The sequence below is a fragment of the Choristoneura fumiferana genome, chromosome 4 (genome assembly GCF_025370935.1).
Source record: "Choristoneura fumiferana chromosome 4, NRCan_CFum_1, whole genome shotgun sequence".
Lineage (NCBI taxonomy): Eukaryota > Metazoa > Arthropoda > Insecta > Lepidoptera > Tortricidae > Choristoneura > Choristoneura fumiferana.
In genome coordinates, this window is record NC_133475.1 from 12,403,583 (window position 1) to 12,413,629 (window position 10,047).

Below are 10,047 nucleotides of genomic sequence, written 5' to 3' on the forward strand. Positions count from 1 at the left end.
CGCCCGCACCGCCGCGCCGCCCAAAGCATTGCCGTTGTGTAAACATCAAATGTCAACTGACGAGGATATCGTAGACGAATGTCAATACGCATTTTTTCATTATTAAACAATCTATCATGATCTACGATGTGAGATTAAATAGTTGTTATGAAAGCTTATAGTACTTTTCGGATAGCTTGGATACCGTGCCATTTGCTTTTTTTTGGCCAATATTTTATAAAAGAACAAAAAAATATATTATTTTGTTATAAAACTAATAAGATAAATTTTAATCTCGTCAACTTTCATCGCGTAAAACTGAACTCAATTACAATAGAGCTTGACTTTGCTTATCGACCGAATCGATTCCACAATCTTGTCAAATCGTTTGACTCGCATCATCTATCTGTCAATCGTACGAGAGCGAAGGGCCTTGAATGCGTCTTTGTTTTGAGTTTTTCGTATTGTTTTGATGATTTTAACTGTTACTTTGTTAGGTATTCAACTTTGTTATTACGATTTTTGTTATTTTTTACCGTTATTATTTCGATATAGTGCCAAAGAAGACCGCATGGTTTGTGAAATCCCTATAGAGAAGCAAAAACACTTGCTACGCGGGCGAAGCCGCGAGCAGAAACTAGTTAAAAATATAAACTATCACTAATAAAATCAATTACACACCCTTAGCATATTTAATCGAGAATCGCAATAAATCTATTCGAATTTAAATTGTCACAACCCTTTAATTGCATAATGACATGTGTCACCGTACCCAAGCTATCCGAAAAGTATTATAGCGATGGCTGCTGGCGGGCTGTCCAGTCAAGTGTAAAAGTATGAATTTATTTAAAGTTTCCAAAATTAGTACCACAGACTCTTATTCCGACGCAATAATAACATATTTTTGAGTGGTTCGAATAGATATTTATTTTGGCACTTGACTGTACGTAGTGCGATGAACTGCATAAAACCACTTTTAAATATGGCCTGGATGATGATAAGGTGCACTATCTGTGTGCAATTTCCGTATACCACAGAACTTGGAATAACAAAAACATGGATGTTATAGTGTGTACACATGCTACATATTAATGTGCGCTCGTTTTTTAAGGTTACGTATTCCTACAAGGATAGTACCTATCATCATCATCATCATCAGCCGGAAGACGTGCACTGCTGAACAAAGACCTCCCCCTTAGAACGCCACAACGAGGAGGACTTTTCTCCCCCAACGGTTATCTGTTCTTCGAGCGATGTGGCCCGCCCATTGCCACTTCAACTTGCATATTTTTCCAGCTATGTCGATGACTTTAGTTCTTCGACGAATTTTCGTATTCCGGATTCTATCGCGCAAAGAAACTCCAAGCTTAGCTCTCTCCATAGCTCGTTGCGTGACTCTGAGCCTCTCTAAAAGGCCAACAGTCAAGGACACATCTCAGCGCCATAAGTCATCACTGGCAACACACACTGGTCGAAGACTAGTCTTCAGGCTCTGCGGAATATTGGACGAGAAGATATCACGAAGTTTCCCGAACGCTGCCTATCCGAGTTGGATTCTTCGGGCGCCCTCTTTGTCGAAGTTGGACGTACCCTTGGACAACTTGTCCAAGGTAAACGGCACGGGTGTGACATGGACATTTGATATGATTTTAGTCTTGTCCATGTTCATTTTAAGACCCACGTGTTGGGAGACGATAGGTACGTATGAGCACTGTATTGAGCTAGTATTGAGCTCCACCAGCGACTCCGCCATTATGACTATATCATCGGCAAAACGAAGATGGGTGATGTACTCGCCGTTGATATTCATGCCGAACCTGTTCCAGTCCAAGAGCTTGAAAACGTCCTCCAACGCATTTTTGAACAGTTTCGGAGAAATAACGTCTCCCTGTCTCACACCTCGATGCAGTTAGATTGGTTGTGTGCTCTCGTCCTGCAACCGGATCGACATAGTGGCGTTGCTGTACAAACTCTTACAACTCTTACTCGTACAAAGATAGTATATAGGACGGCAGTTTCGCCATGTCCGTCCATCTGCCTGCCTATCTATCGTTCCTCCATTCATATCTTTAGCTTATGAAATAGACTGTTAGAAAGCTGTAATTTTGCATGGTTATATAGTAGGCACTCGTATATTCATTATGCGGACGAAATGGTAAAATAAAATGTTGACAAAATAAAATAAAAATCAGCACATAAAGTGAGAATGATTTTTTTCTCGACTATGTATGGGATATTATACTTTACCTCTACTAGTTGAACCACTGACTCAAATTTTTTATACATACAAAATTACGGTTTTAACTGGCTAAAATCTTTCATTGAGATGACTAGACTCCTTTTTTGATGTAGACAGGAATAGGGACAGATTGTACAAAATTTCCACGGAATCTATCAAATTATCGATTCACTTCGCTGTACCTAGTTGCTTTTGTTCTTTATCTGAATTCCAATAACCAACATAATTGAATGTAGGTTGTACATCTAATGCTCATGGATCGTAAATGGGCCTAAAAAAAATCCTCTAATTGGACGTCATGTTCTAAGCAAAGTTACTGATTCTATATCACCACGAGTCAGCAAAGATCAATTGAAATGAAATGATTATCCGATTTGTTTCAACAAAGATTACGTGAGAGAGTTAACGGCATTAAAAAGGGTTCTCGGTTCGTTTATGCAATGTTTACAATAGATTTCACCTGTCACATTCAAAGTTGTAAACGTCCTGCGTATTGTTATGGAAGATTCGGTTAGCACCCACAACGATAACTGTTGAACTGGAGGTAATCGTATTACGTGGCTCAGTAATATTTGCGTACATGTAACAGAATGCGCGGTTTCCCGTGGAGACTTGGCCACTGAATAACCGAGACTTCTCGAATTCGTATGACTAAAGACAAATCACCAAAGCGAAATTAATGCCCGTAACGATTTATTTCTGTTTCTTTCCGTGTTGGTTTAAAACCGAAAAGTCAGCAATTAATAACATAAAGGCCCTCCACACTCGAAAGCAAAGTTGTAAGATCATGTAATTCACTTACGGCTTCAGACCCTGCTCACTTGCGGGCAATTTCCTGTATTAAAGTACTACGTAATGAATATAATGTTCTAGGGTTCACATTGGCACATATATAGTTTTTTATTCGATTATTTATAATAATACCGCTTTGTAATCATAATCATCATTTCTCCGAAAATTATTTGTTACATAATGAACTAAAATAATTTCCTTGCTCACCCGCGACCTTACGATAGCTAAGCTTATGCAAAATATGCGTGTTCATGCAGTTCCTCCACCTCCACACTGTAAGAACACACACAAATCACACAAACCCATCTATCACCACCACCACACTACACTGACGCGTTTCGAACTCAACCAGAGCTCATCTTCAGAGTGACACAACCGTACACCATGCTACCAGTTGTTAGACTAACGAACCACAACCACCGTTTTAACTTGTCACTGTAACTCCCCAAGTACCCACATACGTTTTATGAAACAAAACAAAACTACCCACAAAATATTAATATTTTTTTTAACCGTCCTTCAAAACTACCTTGATTTTTATTTATTTACTGTCAAGGCATGTTTTATTAACTACCATTGCTGAAATTAGATCCAAGCCGTAGCAAGGGAGATGAAACTAAATTTACCTGCTCATTAATAATAGACCCCATACTGTTGTATCTAATTATCTCCATGCATTCTAAAACATCGAGACGAAACCCCTTGCCACAATAATGTAACACTTCATACGAATCTGTGTCCGATAAAGAATGATTTAGTTCCAACAAATGTTTGGCAAAATTCGACTTATCAGGATGCTCATTCCTATATGCCGAAACATGCTCTTTAAACCTAGTATTCAAACTGCGGCCTGTCTGACCAACATATACTTTACTGCAGTCATTACAAGTGAGCTTGTATACACCCGATCTAGTTCCTTTATCTACATTCTCTTTGTGGTTACAAAGCTTAGAGTACAAAGAGTTGGAACTAAATCATTCTTTATCGGACACAGATTCGTATGAAGTGTTACATTGTTGTGGCAAGGGGTTTCGTCTCGATGTTTTAGAATGCATGGAGATAATTAGATACAACAGTATGGGGTCTATTATTAATGAGCAGGTAAATTTAGTTTCATCTCCCTTGCTACGGCTTGGATCTAATTTCAGCAATGGTAGTTAATAAAACATGCCTTTACAGTAAATAAATAAAAATCAAGGTAGTTTTGAAGGACGGTTAAAAAATTTATTAATATTTTGTGGGTAGTTTTGTTTTGTTTCATAAAACGTATGTGGGTACTTGGGGAGTTACAGTGACAAGTTAAAACGGTGGTTGTGGTTCGTTAGTCTAACAACTGGTAGCATGGTGTACGGTTGTGTCACTCTGAAGATGAGCTCTGGTTGAGTTCGAAACGCGTCAGTGTAGTGTGGTGGTGGTGGTGATAGATGGGTTTGTGTGATTTGTGTGTGTTCTTACAGTGTGGAGGTGGAGGAACTGCATGAACACGCATATTTTGCATAAGCTTAGCTATCGTAAGGTCGCGGGTGAGCAAGGAAATTATTTTAGTTCATTGATATGGACCTCCGCAAAGTAACGCCTGATTCAATAAATTATTTGTTACATATTTTTAAAATCATTATTTTTACTACTACCTACATACAAGGTAAATTATATTTGATGATAAATTAACAACTAAATAATAGTGCTTCGAATGGAAAAGAACTGAAATCTAACGACAGCGACGCCATGGCAGATTAGAGTATACCTACCTATAAAATATGAGTCTTACAAATCCTCAATATTACAAACGCAAAAGGAAAACCATAAAATATTTATTTAAACAATGAATTTTTACACGAAAATAAAATTAAAAACACATAAGATTAACTAAAACGGGCTTTAAAAGGCAGCGCAGCGCGGGGCATTGTACCAAAGACGCTGGCGGCGTTACCTCGTTGCACTGCGAGGCTCAGTCTTTGGGCGAAGAAAAAGCCTGCTCTTTGGTCGCCAGAGACGCCGATTAGTTTGTCCGACACTTCTTTCATAAACTTTTTTGTGTCGGACGAATTTGTTCATAATGATACATATTTCGATTTTTTTTTACTCATAATGTCAACTCTGAGATTTAATCTATACTTACCCATAATGTTATTTGGGAGAATTTCTTTATTTATAAACTTATTTCATATAGTCATCGCAGTTCTAACCTAACCTAACCCACTTTTCTGGCAGGGTTTCGGTTCTGTGAGGGTCGCAGTTCTAACCTAACCTAACCCACTTTTCTGGCAGGGTTTCGGTTCTGTGAGGGTCGCAGTTCTAACCTAACCTAACCCACGTTTCTGGCAGGATTTCGGTTCCGTAAGGGTCGCAGTGCTAACCTAATCTAACCCATTTTTTGGCAGCATTTAGATTTAGTGAAGGTTCCAATGCTAACCTAACTGGCTTTTCTGTTTTATTTAGTTTTTTTTAGTTCCTTATTTTGAATTTACTTGCATTTATTGTATGGATAGATTAGGAATAAACAAATGTATGTTTTAAAATATTTTTAATGTTATTGCCTGAAATCGATATGTTGTCAAAGTCAAAGTCAAGTCAAAATATCTTTATTCAATTTAGGCTACAACAAGCACTTATGAATGTCAAAAAAAAATCTACCACCGGTTCGGAAAAACCTCTGCTGAGAAGAATCCGGCAAGAAACTCAACGAGGTATATTTTTTTTAAACAGATTTACAATATTATTAAATGATATGTATACATCACAAGTATTTAACACAACTTTATTTTTAACACAGTAGGTTCACTATTTGAAGGGATCGCTAATGCGGATCGAAATTATTCCCAAATGATATTATCATTAAGTTTATAATACGCCTTTGATATTAATGTCTTCTTGACAATAGATCTGCATTTTGTATCCGTTTCATTTATAATATTTTTTGGAATTTTATTATAGAAACGTATACAATTTCCCAGAAAAGTTGTTGAATAATGATATATACATAAGTTATAGTAATAGAGGTATTTATGTTGAATGATATTATGAATACAATAAATTCGGAGTTCCAATGATTATTATTTTAAATAAAAATGTATAATGATCATTAGGATGTAAAACTGTATGAGATACATTTTCGAAGTTTCAATTATCGAATTTGCAATTTTATATGAACTTTGGCGCACCCAATAAACTCACTTTAAAGCAAAACGCACGCATTTAGGTACGCGTACAGCGTGCGTGCATTGTCATAATTGTACAATAATACTCATTAAAAACAGATTACGGCTAAAAGCGCTTCAATACTGCTCTATCTCTAAGTCCTCCAACATTTACACATAATAGTATTTTACACGTCTAGTTTCTTTTTGTATGATTGTAAGCTTATTATTTGGTTACATTCGTTTTTTGTTTTTGTGATAGATTGAGTATCGTATTCTTAACTATTCCTCAATAACTAATATAAGTTTTAATTATAATGTAAATATATCAAAGACAATTTGAGAGTAGATTTTGAAGTTTAAAGACACGGAAAATTAAGTTCTTTATTTATCACAGTCTTTAAACTTTAAAGCCTGTGAAAAATAAAGACCCGTAAAAAGAACAAATAATATGAAAACAACCCTTTTTTTCGTACTATCAGATTTTAACGTATTTAACACCACACTGCACTGCCTTGTTAAGCTGTACCCACACTGATTAAATCGCTAAATTGAAAATTAAGAGTAAATTAGAGGCTATGTTAATTTTATATCTTTGAAAGTTTTTGTTAAAAAAGAAACCTAAAAGTTTATAAAAAATACTGTACATTGCAAGGTGAAGGTAAAGAAATTACAAATTTTAATTTTGTAACACGGACCGCTTTTTGATTGAGGTCAGTCGTGATTTAGAACATTTAGTGACTAAGACCACTTAACGCTATCTGTAAACATGAAAAAAATGTGTAAAAGTTGAATGAAACCGTACGCTAATAGTATTCTGGCGGGGTCAAAGCCTCGACAGCGCGGGCGCCGGTTGCGCGTCCGCGATGCATAGGACTTTCTTTTCCGTAAATCACCATACAGCTTAGTTGGCTTAGCGGGCAATGTGGTTGTTATCTGTAACGCAGTTATGCAATTGTTTGTCTATAGTAAATATTCAGTCAAAAATTACAAAAGACGTTCCCTTAATGCTTTGTGTGCCCAATGGAAAGTTTCTGTTTGAATCATCAAGAGTTGCGGTGGTGTGTTTAATTAACAATACGTAAAAGTATTTAGATAGAAACGCAACGATATATTGTTAGAGACGTATCTAATTCAAATTAGCGGTATAAGAAAATTTGTGTTTGACTAATCAATTAGGTATAACATTATTGACTCACCTTATTATTTGTGCTTAAATTTCGAAAGATTTCAGATTGATGTCAACCAATTATTAAGTTTAATATATCATTACTCAAAAGGCGATCTCATATCTTCCCTTGGTACTAAGATTCATTCAAGCGCGTGTCTAATGAGTAGTATTCTTGAATCCATTAATAACTATCGCAGTGATCTAAACGCGTGGTTACCGAGTACGCGGAGGTTAACAGGGGTCAGTCCACGGCCGTAAATCAGATAGCTATCATTCATTTTGAGATACATTTTTTCACAATAAAAAATTGCCGTGCAATGGCGGCAAGCTTTGTAAATACTTTGCCACTTGTTTAAGATGCACATTAACGCATGCACCTATCTCTTTGATTTTTTGAAAAGCTTAAAGTATACTCAATTAATTATCTAATTGTACGTAACTCATTGATCTGTCAATAGATTAAAAATCTTGATTGCATGCGGTTGAGTGTATCTGATATTAAAGACTCTACTTCTCGACCTTTAGCCCTATCTTCGATTATAATAGACTTTAATTATTGGACTAAAAGAAAGCGAATCAAGTACCGGAGTTTGAGTAAATATCCCACAAACGTGACTTCATAGAGCTTGCTATTTACGATAGAAAGTATGAACAGCTAGCTTAAGTTTTTAGACAAGAATAAGCAATAGTCAATTTATCATTTTGATACGAAGTGCAGATTCGCAATTTGAGTTGCCAAGTTACACTGACGCGAAGATTTGCGTGTCGGGTCAGTCAAATTAACTTCCGATATTATCTTGTTAATATAATGCCACGACATCTTCAACTTTTCATCGAATGACAAGATAATGCAATAACGGATGTCTACAGCTAGGCCACATGACCTAAGAAATAAAAAGAAGAAAAAACGCAGCCACACCTTGCAGAAATGACAGTTTTTTACTGCTTTATCGTTATTTCGTCATATTCGTGGCTTTCTCCGGCGCGTCATTTACATACGCACATCTTTGTTTGCTCTACGAATTTCACCATCTACGAGGTGCCCACGCACAGGCCGAGTCCACGCCAGTTTAATTATACCTAGAAGTAATGAAATGTGTTTACTTGAGTTGATCCGAGTGTGCTTGACGCGTGTTTGCATTGTCTCTGTGGCTTTACGCGTGGGTATGCGCGTAATTTGTTAACTAAGCTCAAAAGCACACGCGTAATGATGATGTAAAGAAATACATAACAAAATCATTGCTTTTTCATAAGGCATTCAATACTTAACATTACTTCTTCAATTGAATCCGCTCTGTCAAGTTGATTTGACATTGTGATCCAGCTGCCGTGAGCTTGAGCTCGCTTTGACATTGTGATCCAGCGATAAAATATTTCAACATTGTCAGGCTAAACTTTATAAAACCAGCTCATCAGACTAATTCAGTGGTTTGAAGAAATGCGAATTAGGTATAATTTAATAATGTGTGAATGCAACCATGTATACACCTCTTCTCCCACAGTATTTTGTTTTTAATTTTGACAGCTCATTATAATCGTGCTACTTGTGATACTACGGTATCCATTGAGTAAGTTTGTGAATAAACCTTAATACGAAATTAATTTACGCATAATTATCATTTGCTTTCATTGTCATCTTATTTACATAACAGCGACTTGACTAAAGAGAAAAACATTAGGTTGCATAATTTAACTTCACTGTGACGCCGTGTAGTACTGCCTTCTGCGGTAGGTAATAAAGGTTTAGGTCATTGTCTCGGCTTCCCAGTGCGTGCGTTTTACTAGCCAACTATAACGGCGGGCGAGAAGAGTTTTCTATCGTTTGAAACGGTTAGTTTTCCGATTTTTATTAACTCCCGGTATGCTTAAGGGGCAATTTTTGATTTTTAATTAAATCAGCAGAATTTGTACTCATTAGAACAGTGAGATTTGAATTACCTAAACTTAAAGTGTCAGGCCTCGTAACTCCATCAGGTCAAATTTTACGGGAGGTACAAAAAACTTCACCACCAAACATTTTGTATAAAGGTTTGTTTTGGTTTTAGGTATTAATAAAATTATTAGGAACTAGCCGTTACCCGCGACTCCGTCCGCGTAGAATTCGGTTTTCACTACCCCGCGGGAACTACTCATTTTCCGGGATAAAAACTATCTGTGTACCGAATTTCATCTAAATCGGTTAAGCGGCTTAGACGTGATGAAGTAACAAACAAACAGACTTACAAACTTTCGCATTTATTATATTAGTGGGATAATGTTACGAAAAAAAAATATAAATAGTCGTCGCCTGTGTTAAAAGTAGTTACAAGATTTGCTTGAAAAGCGAGTTACGATGTTTGACACTTAAGACGACGAAGTATTTTTTATTTCCCGCATACGAAGGGTTAAGCTTAACCTACCTACTCATATATGCAGGTATAGCTGGCCATATGTGGTAAACGTTGTTCCCACAAGTCAACTATGGGAAACGATACGGGCGGGAGGAGGTGAGATTATCCGAAGCGAGCGAAGACGAGTTTATTGGGTGCTCTACGCGTCTCAATGCAGTTCTTACGCAACACAAGGCGGGTAGCTGGGCGTGTGGAGCAATCGTCGCATCGTACAATTAACCATGGCGTTGCATTTCAAGGACCGTAACCTTTGTTTTATGCTAATATTTTTCTACTAATGACTTGAGACTGAGGTACGCAAAACCTTTTATTTTTTGTTTGCTCTGGCTCAACAATTCC